Raw genomic sequence first — 14563 nt, 5'->3', positions numbered from 1 at the left:
ATTATCAAGCCAGAGATTACTGGCTTGAATCCCTGCTGGTATGTTTCCCAGACTATGGGGAACACCTATATCGGGCAGCAGCAATATAGGATCAGGCGAGTAACAATGATAGGGCAAGGGGAGACAGTTGTCTGGGGGCCCCACTGCCTGGAGGAGCACCCCAGAGGCACCTCATGTGACTCCTCATTGCCCCCTGCCCAGCCCCATAGCCTCTCAGCCACTTGCCCTCTTCGCCGTCTCTCCTGCTTGTTCTGCTGGCCCGCAATCGAAGCAGCAGACAAGCTGCAAAGAGCTCCTTTTCTCCCGCCTCTCAGCTGATCGGCGGGTGGGCGGGGCTTCCACGGAGGCCTCCGTGTAGGCCGCAGTGAAGCCTGAACTCGAGTAGGGCCCAAGCCAGCCAGGAAGGAGGAGGCAGCCAGAGTGTTCTCTGCAGCAGAAGACCCCTTGCTGCCCTGCTTAACCCAGACCAGCATTTGCCAGGTAGAGTGTGAACTCCTTTTTGTGGTTACCTTTCCCACCCCTCCCCCCCCATATATAGGGATCTGCTTGCCATAGGGCTTGGATGGGGGGGGGGAGGAGGGACCGAGAAGTCTCTGAATATTTATTTTGAAACAGCTTGGAAAATTTGCTGACTTAAAAAAAACTATCTAAAAAGTCCTATAAGTGGCTTGTTTCATGGCAGAAAATTGCAAAAACTTCTGGAACAGTATTTTATTAATTTTATTTATTCATTCATTCATTTATAAATGCACTTATGTTCAAGTTGTTTTGCAACCCAGAAGGTCTGAGTGAGAACTGTGAAGTATGTGTGGTGCTTTTATTTTATTTTATTTTTCTTGTGTGTGAACTGCTCCCCAATAACTTGCAGGGACTTCAGGGTAAATCTGGCCAACATGTGAATGCAGCACCTCCATTCCAGAGGAGATGTGTCTTAAAGGACTTTAAAAGCCTCCTGTGAAAAACCTCCTGCTGAATTTGTTCAGAATTCTGAGAAAACAAACATAGGTTCACCCTGCATGGTTGAAAGTCTCCTTTGCTAATCTGCAGCGAGGGGCCCATTTTAATAATTCATCTTTCTAGTGTGTTCTAGGCATTAAAAGTAATACAAATGTATAGTACTCAATGTATATCACTATATATTGTGACGTGTGTGTGTGTGTGTATTCAGTGAAATGTATTTGCAGGCAGCATACTTATTTTGGAATATCAGACTTAAATCCTTGGGGGCCTGGGGTGTGCGGAGGCCCTGGACTTTGGGGGGGGGCCCATTTTAAAATCTTGTCTCTGGGCCCACTCCAACCTTGCTACGCCCCTGTATAGGATGATGGTGAAAGGCATCATTACTGCGTGGGAGATGGCAATGGTAAACCTCTCCTGTGTTCTACCAAAGACAGCCACAGGGCTCTGTGGTTGCCAGGAGTTGAAACAGACTTGACAGCACTCTTTACCTTTAAAATAAAATATGTGAGGCCAAAAATGCCCACCTGGATGGGGGGAAAAAAGAGAGGATTTGTCAGCACACTGCCGAGGGTACAGCACCCACAGGAGTGTGCTGACGAGCCCCGCCCATGCAGAGACTAATCCTATAGTCAGGGAGAATGGGGAAACATGGTTTAAGAGAGAATTAGCCCTTTCTCACAACCGGTGAGAAAGGGCTACCTGATTTGTGGGGAGGAAGCCTGAAAGTGTTTACTGCCCTGCACGTGAGCAGGCTACATTCCTTGGCCGGGTGGATTGCTTGCCCAGATGAACACTGGCTCCTTCCAGTAGCTCCGAGGGTCGGAGTGCTGGGACGTACTGCCCCACGTTGCCCCACCACTGAAGCTCCAATAATGCACTGCACAAGAGCACGAGCATTATGGGGATCCCCCTCCCCTCCCTGAGTCTGCCAGCCATGGCTGCAAGCAGCTGTGGCTGACACACGATCACTCAAACGGGGTTAGGAGAATGCTTGCTCTCCTAACCCCATTTTGAGGGGAGGCTTCATAGGCGGGTTTGCCGCTGTGGTGCTGCCAGGATTGGACCCGATCCCAGCTGTTCACACATGTGTGCAAAACCAGGCGGGGCTCCCTTAGCCCAGTTTTGCATGTGCATGTGAATAGCATCCATCCATGCTGGGACAAGGCTTTCCAATGCACTCCCATGGGTGCTCTAAGTGGGTATCAGCAACTGAACAAGACTTTGATCATTGCTTGTTCTGTTGAAGCTTTTCAGCAGCTTCCGATGCCAGGAGTTACTTTCCAGCCCTCGCTCTTTGGGGGGGCTTTTCTTTCAGTGTATTTTAGTTCCCATAGCAAGATGGCAGCTTGCCTCTCTCCTCCTTTCCTACAGGTTCATCTATGCCCTGGTTCAAGCATAACAAGTCATGCCAATAAGATCTTCAGCAAGCAGGAGGTTTTCACACTTCCCCTCTCCTCTCTTCCTCTCATATACAAGAGAGGAGCCTTTGCTTTCATTTTAGAACAAATCACAGTTCCATGTTACATATAAGCCCAATTCAGACATTATGCTGTACGAGTGGACACATGACTGTACACTTGTACATGTGTTTGTACAAATGACTGTACCTGTGTTCGTTTTAAAAGTTAACCTGGATACAGGCCTTTCAAATGCATGGTGCAGCTAGGAAGTGTACTTCTGTACCTGAGTTCAACATAATATGTGAATGACTGTATCCGTGCACAGATCTGTACCTGTGCATACTATACACTCGTTGTACAAGTGTTGAACATAACGTGTGAATGGGTCTTATATTTTCTGACCTTCATGAGAAGTCAGTAAAGCAATTCATATGACCAGAATTACAGGAGGAGAAACCTCTTCCTCTAAATCATGAGCTGAGTGTGCTCCTGTTCACCGATTGTCCACAGTTTAAAACCAAGGTCAAAGAGGGAGGAAGTGATTGTGTAGGAAGCAGCAGGTGGATAGGAGAGGGTTTGTTCTACCCAGCAGCTGTACCCAGCTGGAGGATTTACACACAGGGCTTGTAGTTCGAATCTCCTCCAGATTCGTGTGCCAGTCCACATATTAGCTGCATTTACCCCGAAGTAGCTGTGAGCTCTCAGGGACCAGTACAGACAGGACTCTCTTTTCCCCCAATCGAGGCTGCATATTCATGCTTACCCCGAAGTATGTTCAGCTTAAAAAAAAAATCTTCTAATTTCAGCAGCTTTTAGGGGTGGGGTGGTGGTGGAACCTGAGGCTTCTGTTGTGCCCCACCGTTTCTCCTTTGATGTGTGGAGTGGCCATGCCAGTAATTCAGCATTTTTCAAAACTCAATGAAGGGCAGTTTACATAGCCTTTAGATATGCAGAATGGATGTAACCTGAGTCCTTTTTGTCTGAGCTGATTCCATTAGCCTGCAATTTTCTTCATGACAGAGAGAAAGCACTGATTTTTGCTTTAAACTTCCCTGCCTCTTAAATGGTTTGGGGTGTGTGTTGGTGAGGCAGGTGGGACATGAGGTGATGAAGGCAGTCACTCACAAAAGCAAGGGTTAAGTGTTCTGCTGTTTGGTCCCGTTTTTGGCAACTTGTCATGCCTTTCTTCTGTAGCTGTCAAACTCACAACAACAACAAAGCTCTCTCACCTCCTCCTCTCTGATGTGATTTGTGATTGGTTAGAGGAAAAACACGGAGCAAGCTGGTGGGAACTCACAGGGGGGGGGAAAAAAGATCTGCCAGGGATTGCAGAGAGGAGCCAACCCTATGTGAACTGTCCATTTAATCCCCCCAATTAAACATCTTGAAAATCTGCTGCAAAGCAGATTCGCTCTTTAGATACCCCATGGCATGAAGGCATAAGTGAATACTTCCCTGCTGTGTGAAGCTGGACAAAAACCTCTCCAAGCCAAGTCAAATTTCTGTATTCAGTTGGTTTTAAAAGGTTTTATTTAAGCATGGAAATAACTTACACGCCTGGAGGTTGGAACTTGTAGAGATAGTTCATATGGAGATCAGAGTCTCACAGTAAATAATATTATTGAAGGTGATGAATGCTGGCAGATTTCATGAGGTGAGACATCTGTGGCTTTTACTAACTAAGGAAACAAGACAGAGCTTCTAGCTTCTAGCTTCATCCCCTATGATACACTGGAGAATCTGAACTAGCCCAGAGCAGAGCCCCCCTTTCGCAGGAATGGTTGGCTGAGGGGAAAGACCATCCCAGTTACACAGTCAGGTGCTTCTGGGTAATTCTATAGCATAGATACTAAACACCCTGGGCTGCTCAACCTCAGTCCTCCTGCAGATGTTGGCCTACAACTCCCATAATCCTCCCTGGCTATTGGCAGTAGTTAGGATTAGGGCCTGAGACCTATGTGCATTTACTTGGGAGTAAGCTCCATTAAATTCATGGGACACAGGAGATAGATCCTGTATTTAAAATATTTATATTTGTACTTGGCTATAATGGATTGTCAGCCAAAACGACTACTACTACAACAAATATTTATATACTGCTTTTCAACAAAGGTTTCCAAAGTGATTGAGAGAGAGAGAGAGAGAGAGAGAGAGAGAGAGAGAGAGAGAGAAATAAGTAAGCAAGTAACTAAGTAAGATGGCTCCCTGTCCCCATCTAACAAGAAACATAATATAGACACAAGCAACAGTCACTGGAGGGATGCTGTGCTGGGGATGGATGTGGCTAGTTGCTCCCCTGATCAATAAAGAGAATCACCACTTTAAAAAGTTGCCTCTTTGCTCAGTTAGCAGGGAAAACATTTGCACACAAAGAAGAAAGCCTGCCAAAACTGTTCCTGTTCACTATTTCTACCTTGGCTGTCTCTTTAAGACTATTCAGAAGGCTAAACCTGCTTTGGCTCTTTATAAAGGCAATCCTAAAATGTATTTGCCCTTTTGTGTGCATGTGTGGGAAGTATTATTGAGAAAAACATGGTTTGGGGGGATAGTATGGAAGGTACTTTCCTTCAGAGAAGGAGGAAAGGAAATCTGACTGAAGAACAAGAGAAGATGACAGAAGAGGTTAGTTGGGTATTTTTTTGCCCCCTGGTCTTGGCTTACTTAAATTTTAGTAGTGAAAGAGCTATTTATTTTAGCACTCTTGCATTACTATTGCTAAATTGAGGCCAATTAGTTTTACTGTGTTTTACCTGTGTGCTGTTGGTTTGTAATAGTTCCCTTTTGTGGGAGATAGCCATAATGCAAGATTTGCCTAAGGAAACTGATCTTGGAAGAAGCAGTAGCTGTTCAGATCTTTGTCTTAAGTGTTAAGGACTAAGCTGCTTTCCCATATGAAGCTGTTGTATTATGTGTGTGGTTTTTTTACTTTTAATTTTCTGGTGGCTGCCCTGAGATTTGGAGAGGTGAGATAAAAGTGGCGTTCTGAATACTTAAACAAATAAACATGTCTGGGTTTTGATATTTAACTGGATGTTTTTATGGACTGAGTTAACTTGGCATATTTGTAACTGTGATAGAATAAATAAAAATAATAAAGAGAAAGGAATTCAGGGGTGGCTGTATGTAATTTTGAAAAATATGATTTGAATTCTCAGCTAAAAGTCATACCAGTTGAAATAATGAGGACACCTTTACAGTTGACCTTGATTAACACCTTGATTATGGTATTTTAGAAACCCTTTCTAGCAATGTTAAGCTCATCTCTACAGAAGCTACTAGGGCTACAAACATGTCTTGCATGAGAATTCTGAGAATTGTAATTTTGTAAACGGAGATAAATTGTTATCAGGTGATATAAACATGCAATAAATAAATGCATTTTCACTTTGCAAGACATGTTTGTAGCCCTAGTTGCTTCTGCAGAGATGAGTGTAAAATTGCTAGAAAGGGTTTCTAAAAGACCATAATCAAGGTCAACTGTAAAGGTGTCCTCATTATTTCAACTGGAATGACTTTTAGTCCAAAGAGCAAAGTTCTCTAATGATCTGGCAAAAATTTAACAATTAAGAGCCCACTTCCAGAACAGGAGTATTGCAGGATAAAATACCACTGCCACCTGCTGAATAATTAATATATACCAATTTGTTAAAGGTAAGGTAAAGTGTGCCATCAAGTCAGATTTGTCTCCTGGGACCCCACAGAGCCCTGAGGTTTTCTTTGGTAGAATACAGGAGGGATTTACCATGGCCGTCTCTCATGCAGTTTGAGATGATGCCTTTCAGCGTCTTCCTATTTCACTGCTGCCTGATATTGGTGTTTCCCATAGCCAAGGAAACATACCAGCAGGGATTCGAACCTCTGGTTTGATAATCAAGTCATTTCCCTGCTGCGCCATTACAGGTAGCTTAAATATGTAAAGTAGCTGTATTGCTGAACATGGCTCTTCATGTTAGCGTATTGAAAACTCCTTCTGTATCATAAAGCTCAGCTGTAGTGTGGTATAGCTAGCAAAGCTCTTCCTAGCTAGATGTCTTCTGGGCAGCTGAATCAAATATCTTAGAATTAAAGGATATTCCAGACAACATGCTTGAAATAAAAGCCATCTGTTCTGTTCTGCCTAGGGTGATGTGACCTAAAATCAGGGATCTACTTCTTAAGAGTTCTTTTCAGTGAGACATCAAAATAGGGAGCATAAATGTGAATAGCTCTCCAGATGGACGGGTATTGGGAATTGCTGTATCAATTGCTGAAAACATTAATTAGCTTTCCCAATTAAATCTTTGGGAGGCTATAAATGCATGCACCCAAGAGTTGGATGGGCTAGCATGAAGTTGCAGAATGTTTGATTCAAATATCACAGCCCAAGAGTCTCATTTTAAATAGGGCAAGATTTTAATTTTAGATAAAATGTTAAAAAACTGAAGACTGTCTCTTGACGGCATTAAGCCTATAGCAGGAGCAGATATAGATAACAAGCGGAGCACCAAACTGTCAATAATTAAACAGCTCTGAAAAAGCAAGTGATTGTCTTGAATGCATACTATTGTTTTAGGAGCATAACTTATGAAAAGGCACTAGCTGTAATAGCTCCCTTTTAGCCTGGGGGAATCCCTTTTCGTGGAAAGGGCCTCAGTACATCAGAATAAGTTGGTGGTAAGATTAGGTGTAGTGCCACCTAATGGCACAGCGGGGAAGTAACTTGCCTAGGGAACAAGGGGTTGCCAGTCTGAATCCCTGCTGCTGGTATGTTTTCCAGACTATGGGAAACACCTATATCTGGTAGCAGCGATATAGGAAGATGCTGAAAGACATCATCTCATACTGCATGGGAGATGGCAATGGTAAACCTCTCCTGTATTCTACCAAAGACAACCACAGGGCTCGGTGGTTGCCAGGAGTCCACACCAACTCGACAGCACAAATTACCTTTTTAAGATTAGGTTTATGGCTGAACAAAAATTATGTCATGGATTCTAACTGTATACTATACTTATTCTGTTGCATGTATCATTTAAGACAAGTAAAGTATTACTTCATTATAGTAATACTGAGGGGAAAATGTTAGCTAGGATTCTTTTGGCATTCTTATAAACCCTATGACTTTAGCTCTTTGAGCACCAGAGTTGTTCCCATCTTTGGGAACTGTTCTGACTTTCTTTCGTGCTTCTGTTGAGTCTCTGACCTTCACATGCTACAAACTCAGAGCAGTTCAGCTGCTTTGTTTTTTGTTTTGTTTTGCTAAGGCATGATCTAGTGATGACTGAAGGACTGACAGTTTTTAAAAGTAAGGGGCATGCTGGGGTGTCTGAAATAAAGAGAATCCTTTCTTTTCTGTGGTTGGCATCTGATGGATAGGGATGGTCCTATGGATAGGACCTTCTGATGGATAGGGATGGTCCTATGGATAGGACCTTCTGATGGATAGGGATGGTCCTATCCATCCCTACCACAGCATCCCTCCAATGCGTGGTGTCTATCTTATGCTTCTTTTTTAGATTGTGAGCCCTTTGGAGACAGGGAGCCTATTTGTGAAATTCAAGCACTGGAGTTTTATGTTGTGGCCTCTCGAGTGATAAGACTATGTTTGACCTGTCAACTCACAAAGGGGAATGAACGTGGGCATTCTTTCTTTTGAACACTTGCAACTTTATTGCTTGCCTTTTGCCCAGGATTGTCGTTTTTGTCCTCAGCTGACCTATTGGGTTGAAGCCCTTCCTGCAACACAAGCCACAGCAGCTGTTACAAGCCCTAACGAGGACATCATCCCCTGTTTTGGACTTTGGGGCAGGGGGGGGAGGGCAAGGAGGGAAACAAGACCAAGTTGAAAATGGTCTCAGGTGTTGTTCATTGTATTATTGGCTTTGAAAACTAGACCTAGGCAAGGTTATGACCTTTCTCCTTTTGGGATGATGGACTGGGCCACACACTGTGTGTTGCCAGGGACTTGATCTCAGGACACTGTCCCTACACAGGGGAGGGAATTGATGCCTCACGTGCCTATCTTTTCTCTCAAGTAAGCAGGTTTGCCAGCCCAGAAGGTGGGAGCACTGCAGCCAACAGTGCCTTGAACTGTCTTTCTTCAAGAAGGATCGATCCTCTCCAGATTCTGTTAGTGACTCAAACAGCGGTCAAGCATGAGGGAAGGAGTACCTGGATCCATGCATCCCATTACCAGAAGGTGATCTCAAGGGAGTCCCCAGAGGACAACAACCCTGACCCAGATGAAGGACTGGCAGTGTGGCAGGCTAGGCTAACCATCAGCAGCAGCAGCTGCCCGAAGGAGGTCCCCATTTGTGTTTCTAGCCCAGCCCAATGGTGACGGAACGTCCATCTGCTGCCCTGTCCTGTGTTCAAGGAAGAGGACCTAATGCAGGGTTCCTGCTCCGGAGGAGACCGAGGATCCTGAGCCCCAGGGTGCTGTAGGTGAAGATTAGACAATGAATACCTGAAGAGTGCTTGATAGCTAACAGGCAAATTTCAAAATGCTGAAGGGTTCTGTTCTGTATTTGTTCATTTTATATGTATATGCACCAGCCCAAATGGACAGGACATGGACCTCACATGTTTGCTCCCCGGTCACTTCCCTTCTTGCTTCCCTGATATCCTGTGCCAGACATGTAACTGTCCCACCCAGAGCATCTACCTGTAAGTCTGTACCTTCCCCCAACTTAATAGTTCCTTTTGCACTCTAAAGACATCAAGTTTATTTGAAGCTCCCCAGGCCAGTTCTGGATGTGAGAAACCTGCTAGCCAAAGCTTTATCTGCTAATTTCCTAGGCACCTGTACTTGTTACCTGATGTGACTGTACATGATTCCATAAATTATACTACTTATCATTGCCATCACTTTCCACGAGCTAATAATCCATTAATCATCATGCAACTGTACATGCTATTGGTGCTTTAGGACAACTGGATGTTGTGTATACCTTCCTGACAACTTTGATGAAACATTTGGTCATGTTCAGAAAATACATGTAAATCCCTTGTAAATCCTGAGGAGGACTGGGATGACTTAAGGGTGTCTTGGAACTGGTTATGGTCATGGATCCCCTGATGTAAGGGGGGTGGCTGAGAAAATGTGTGATGGTTTTTGTAAGGATAATAGTTTTGCTCATATTTGCAGGATGCTGTGTTCACTGTGTACCCAACATATATGCTACGTGCAGAACCCTGTGTCAGCCTCAGGCTAGACCTGATGTGGCTCAGTTCATCGCGCTGCAACATATTAGTGAGGCTTGAAGTATGATGAAGGTAATTCATCATTCTTAGCCTCAAGGGGGGATTTTTACCTGTGAGCTAGCCATAGCCGCGCCATTTTAGATGAACTGAGCAAGAGTCTGCTCCATCCATTTTGTGTGCTGTTAGTTTCCACGTAGAAACCATTTCCTCTCTTTCTCACCCTGGCTGTAAAAGCCTTGAATTTAGCAACAAGATGTGAATTGCTGCACCTTCCTGCAGGACATGCTGATCACAGGCAGGAAAGTTACTGATAAGGATAGCTCACACTAGAGATGAAGCAAGGGTGTAGCTGGGGGAGAAGGGGCCGTGTTCATCCCTCTCTCTGGTGGCCCCCCAGAATGAGGGAGATAATGAAGAAAATAGGAAGGGATGGAACTGGAGAGTCCTCAGGAGCTGGGGGCTCATGTTCGTTGAACCCTTTCGCTCAATTATAGCTACACCCCTGAGACAAAGTATTTATGATACTAACAAAGAGAGCCATAGAATATTCAAAGACTAACACAGTGATGTATACAGGACTACCTGTCAAGCTTGTTGTTGCTGATCGTGCTAAAACTGTATCAATCTGTATAAAAACCCCTGGCAGCCTCCGTTCGGAGCTGCCCTGATCTGTGAAGCAATTCCCAGGGTTTGCCTTTGCTCTGTAGAGACAAATGCAACTTTGAAAACAGTCTCCGGTTTGGTGAGTGCAATTGGCTAAGCGCACCAGGCTACATAAACCTGGAATTTCGGTAACAGTTGGTCTAATTCTTTATAAAGCTGCTTCATATGTTCACACAAACTGGGATACTGGGGATGAATGAATGGTTTTTAGCCTTTAAAACATGAGGCTATGGGACTAAGGTTTAGGGGTTTGTTTAATGGGATAGTGGTAGCCTGGAATAAGAATCAGCTGGCTACCTAAGACTTCAAACTGCAAGTGGTTTTGGACAAGCATGGAAAGCGTTAGCACTGGCTCCGAAGCATTTTTAATAACAGGTCTCTTGTTTTTCATTTGAGGCGCTCCAACCACCATACTAGGCTATTCCTCACAACACAACCCTGTAAGGGAGGTTAGGTTGAGAGAGCCCAACCTGTTGCCCAATGAGCTTCAGGTTGAAGGTCACTTAAGACATTGTGTTATTGGGTGAACACTTAATTTTTGTAATGTATACACCTAAAGGGATATAGTCTGAATGTAAAAAAAATACCTATCTGCAAACCAGGAAAGGCTGCATCTCTTGTTGAGTATAAACTTGGTGGCAAACCATTTTCTGTAGAGTAAAATCTGGACTATGCCGACTGTGGAGTCTCTTATTTGAATGCAAAATAATGCGGCTGATAATATTTTACTGAGGAGCCCAAGGCTTGTTTTACTGTAATATCTGAAAAGATGAAAGTACATTGATGTTCAAGAGGTTTCCCATTGGCTCATAGCTGGTTTTAATTGCTTAGCATTGCTCCAAGTTTATTTGCACTTTATTTTTACATTTTTATCCCGCTCTTCCCCCAATGATCCCAGAGTGGTGTACATGGTTATGTTTAAGCCCACAACAACCCTGTGAAGTAGGTTAGGCTGAGAGATAAGTGACTGGCTCAGAGGCACCCAGTGAGTTTCATTGCTGAATGGGGATTTGAACTTTGGGCTTCCTGGTTTCAAATCTAGTGGTGTAAGTGCATAGGAAGGCTTTACTGAATGGACACCCTTCATGCCAAAGGAGGTTTTTTGTTGTTGTTCTGCTGCAACTGGTGATCAATCTCTGTGTTCAAGCTAGATCACCTTGCAAAGGTGGCAAATTGCCATGCGAGCAGATGGGCTGAAGTATAAGCAGCCAAGCTGTCACTTAGGAACATAAATCAAGCATTAACGACCAGCATTGGAACCAAACCCTTGCACTCCCTGATTGCAGCGCTTATGGTTTGCAAGTCCCTTCAGTTTGTGTTTTGCAAAAGTTGCAAGCAAAACCTTTGATGCCCTGCATAGCTGAGACACCTTTGCAGTGATTGGGCAAATCCTGCCTCCAGCAGGAGTGCCTTTGTTCCAGGACAACCTAACTCAGGGCTACTCAACTTGGGGCCCCTTGCAGTTGTTGGCCTATAACTCCCATAGTCCCTGGCTATTGGCCTCCATGGCTGGGGATCATGGGAGTTGTAGTCCAAAAACCTAATGGTGCAGTGAGGAAATGCTTGACTAACGAGCAGAAGGTTGCCAGTTTGAATCCCTGCTGGTACTATATTGGGCAGCAGCGATATAGGAAGATGCTGAAAGGCATCATCTCTTACTGCGCGGGAGGAGGCAATGATAAACCCCTCCTGTATTCTACCAAAGAAAACCACAGGGCTCTGTGGGTGCCAGGAGTCGAAATCGACTTGACGGCAAACTTTACCTTTAGTCCAAAAACAGCTGGGGGTGTGTGCAAAGTTGAGGAGGACTGATTCAAGAGAATGGCTGCATTCAGACATAGCAGGAACTTGCTTAGAACTGCAGTTTGCAGTTAAAATCCTAAACTGGGGGTTCCATCACAGACAATCCTCCATCCCTGGTTTGGGAAACTCCAAACGCAGGTTAGAGTTCCCCTCTCTCTTCTGGTCCTTGGAGTTTGGTTCCACCCACTTGTATAGCCATGCTATTGACAGGCTATGGGCCTGGCTTCACAGCTCCAGGCAATTGCTCACATTTGGCCAGGAGCTTGGAGAGTGTGTGATTACTGGCTGTGATTACAGACTTCAAGCAGTGCTCCCGGCCCTTTCATTATAAGACCAGCAGTGCCTGGGCATGCCTGTTGGCAGGCAGAGGAAGTAGGAAGTGTGCGTGGCATTTGGTCAGGAAACATACCATGGAGTGCTGTTGGTACTGCTCTGAGCTGGCCTCTCACTGGTCGCAGCTGCTGCTTGTAACCACAGTTATAGCAGTGGATGCATGCAGATAACACAACGGCCCCTTCAAACCAGAGGCGTATCTAGGGAAAATAGCACCTAGGGCAAGCACTGAAATTGCGCCCCTTGTCCAAACATCTGACACCCATCTTTCAGATAACTTTACTATAATGTCAGCTGAAAAATATAAGTCAAGCTCATTAATCTTTTAATATTTCAAAAACTATTTAGCAGTAGACGTAGCCAGACCAAAAAATGCTGGAAAACTACAAATTTCAGTATGCTGGGGCTCATGAAATACCCAAATACTATGTGGAGGTGTACTTGGAAAACTAAACAGAAGTGCCTGTCTAATTCTCTACTATGCATCTACTAGCATCACTATTACATAAATTTTAAAAATAAATGGAGAATTTGACTTTTCCCAGATACTCTGAAAATAATTAAATGATATGCAGAGTAAACTGTGTCACTGCTTGGAATATATTCTAGTATTTCAGAAAGACAGTTAAAATGAGAGAAAGAGAGCAAGAAACTCCCAGTGGACCTTAATACTAAGGATTTCACACTGATTCAAAGACAAACTCACCATTAATAACCATATTTTTAAGACACCACATTTAACTCACTTATCATAAGAAGCAAAGTAAGAGCAAATGAATACAATCCTAGCTCATAAGCTTCAGGCCACTATTCACAAGCCCTGATTCTCTGTACATAGTGCCAAACTGAATATGTGTACAGTGACTTATATTATATTAAATTATTATTTTTTACCTGTAGCCCCTTCGGGGTGCTTCCTATAGGCTGGGGGGGGTCTGCAAAGGTTACCCCTCCCACTGCTGGCCTCTAGGGCCTCGCAGAGACCATTTGAGCATGTGCAGTGGCCATTTTTTAAAATAACTGTGGTTTTTTTTAATGGCCGCTGAAAACAAAATGGCCACCACTCATGCTCAAATGGCCTCTGGGAGGCCTGGCATAGCCTAGGGCCTCACAGAGGCCATTTGAGCATGTGCAGTGGCCATTTTGGTTTTGGTGGCCATTTTTAAAAAAAATAAATAAATAAATTTTAAGAATTTGCGCCCCCTTCAGGTGGTGCCCAGGGCACGTGCCCTGCCTGCCCTACCCTAGATATGCCCTGCTTCAAACAGAGGTTTAGAGCAGTGAAACTGAGCAATAATCCCAGGTCCAAATTCCAGTTTGGGAAGTAAACTGGACCCTGTGGTTTGGTTGTAAAGCTGTGGTTGCATGCATTCAGATATCACACGAAACTGGAGTTACAGGTTTTCTGGCAACCTGTAACTCCGGTTTCGTGCAATGTCTGAATGCAGCCAAGGAGGAATCAGTCTGTCCATTAGAACCTGGAGACTTGACACGAAATCTTCCTTCGTTCTTGGAGTAGGCCATAAGGGCCTGCTAGTTAGCTTCTTTGTTAGATATTGTTTAGTGCGTGTGGTGGTATTGTAATTATTCTCTCCCTGCTCCTTTTCAAATCCAGTCCCTTATGCCTATTTTGGGAACTGCCTCATTCTTTTCTTATTTGATAAAATAAACCACCTTTTGATTCCATAACTGTTGGTCTGTGTTTATTGTGCCAAATCCCAAAACTCCACAACGGCCTAGCTCAGAGGTAGGCAACCTTGGCTGTCCAACCGCTGTTGAACTCCCATCACCCCCAGCCACAAATTAATTTTGGCTGGAGGTGATGGGAGTTGTAGTTCAACAACAGCTGGAGAGCCAAGGTTGCCTACCTCTGGTTCGCTGCTTGGAGCACACCATTGTAAATTGGGTTCAAAACCATCTTTGTCAACAACTGAGAGCATACAGTCATCCTTTGCCAACTGTGAGGGTTCCGTTCTGGGAAAACCTCACGGTTGGTGAGGCATTACAACCAATGGGAAATCAGGTTAGGGGAATCGTAGTCATGAAAAGACTGCAAAATAGTTAAAAAAAAAAAAATCACCCCCTGATCCCCAGAAATCGTGCAAACCGCCCCCACAACAAATTACAAAAAAATAACATCTCACCAAACCTTGGGTATTCAGGTCGCGGTTGGTGAAACCTACCACAATTTCCCAGTTGCGGATACTTAAAAATTGGGAAAC

General features: G+C 44.3%; 1 long non-coding RNA gene across 1 annotated transcript; it reads left to right on the top strand.

Annotated features, from left to right (window-relative positions):
* Positions 1–259: 259 nt before the first annotated feature.
* Positions 260–14030, top strand: LOC128328808 (uncharacterized). Its single transcript, XR_008309402.1, has 2 exons — positions 260–480; positions 8375–14030. It is a non-coding gene; the product is annotated as an uncharacterized LOC128328808 (long non-coding RNA).
* The last annotated feature ends 533 nt before the right edge of the window (positions 14031–14563 follow it).

The sequence above is a fragment of the Hemicordylus capensis genome, chromosome 6, assembly GCF_027244095.1.
Source record: "Hemicordylus capensis ecotype Gifberg chromosome 6, rHemCap1.1.pri, whole genome shotgun sequence".
Taxonomy (NCBI): domain Eukaryota; kingdom Metazoa; phylum Chordata; class Lepidosauria; order Squamata; family Cordylidae; genus Hemicordylus; species Hemicordylus capensis.
Note: the sequence above shows the minus strand (reverse complement) of the source record. Positions and strands in the feature narration are given on the sequence as shown.